Raw genomic sequence first — 1,072 nt, forward strand, 5'->3', positions numbered from 1 at the left:
CTTCGTCAAAACCCAAAATTTAGGGCAACCCCAAAGAATAATGGTTATGGAAAACTCACCTTGAAGTTAGGACAACCCCAAAATTTTTCCCCCTTGTTCTTAGGTGTTCGGGCAATTCGAAACACTGCATTCTGACCACAGAAGTATGTTGGTTTTGCACCCAATCTCTTCACACTGCCAGTACTGTGTTGCATGGACGAACCCAAACATTTACAAGAGGTTGATGAACGAGACATATCCTTAGGAGCACCTCAAGAACACAATGCTTCACTACAACTCTTCTTACCCAAGATGAATGAAAGACCTCTTCTTCCCCAACTCCACAATTAAGTAAGAATGAGAGGGGATTCCCTTAAAACTTAGGGCTTGCCCTTAAATCTTAGGGCTCCGTCATCCACCTAAGGCATTCCAATTTATTTCACATTGACACGTGGTAAAAACTAAAATTACAACTCATCAACACTTAACGCCGTTTGCTAACACTTAACGGATGGGATGTAATGTGTTCATATTTTCAAAATTTGTGACTAAATTGAGACGGTTGCAAAATAGAGGACCAAAATGAGATTAGTTGACAAATTAGAGGACCAACTGAGGTATTAAGCCTTTAAAAAACTAAAGCACTACGATTCGCGAGTTGTCGCATCAAAGCAGAATCCTTTGCTGTGGAGGGGCTTATACCAGAAAATCACAACAGCTCCGAACAGTTGGTCTGTGAGGTGCCTTCATTGCTTCCTTTTTCTGATTGCTTTCCTTAGCCATCAAATTCTTAATTCCTAAGTCGGGATTCAAGTAATTTCGTAATTAATATCGTATGTTTCAAGTTTATTTATCCTATTACTGGTGGAGTGAAATCTACAGTGTATTCGTTTTACTGTTGGAACGAAAAATGTATCAAGAAGGGCGTTGATTTACTCTTCAAATATTTTAATTTAACTAGGCTGCGTAAACGTATGCCAATTTAGTCTAGCTACTACATAAATTAAAGTTATAAAGGTTAATGGCTATGCCCGGTCAGTGTAAAACACTTTAAACTTGCTAGCCAATCGGAAATTATCCTTGGCATGAATTT

This window comes from Vigna radiata, chromosome 6 (genome assembly GCF_000741045.1).
Source record: "Vigna radiata var. radiata cultivar VC1973A chromosome 6, Vradiata_ver6, whole genome shotgun sequence".
Classification (NCBI taxonomy): Eukaryota; Viridiplantae; Streptophyta; class Magnoliopsida; order Fabales; family Fabaceae; genus Vigna; species Vigna radiata.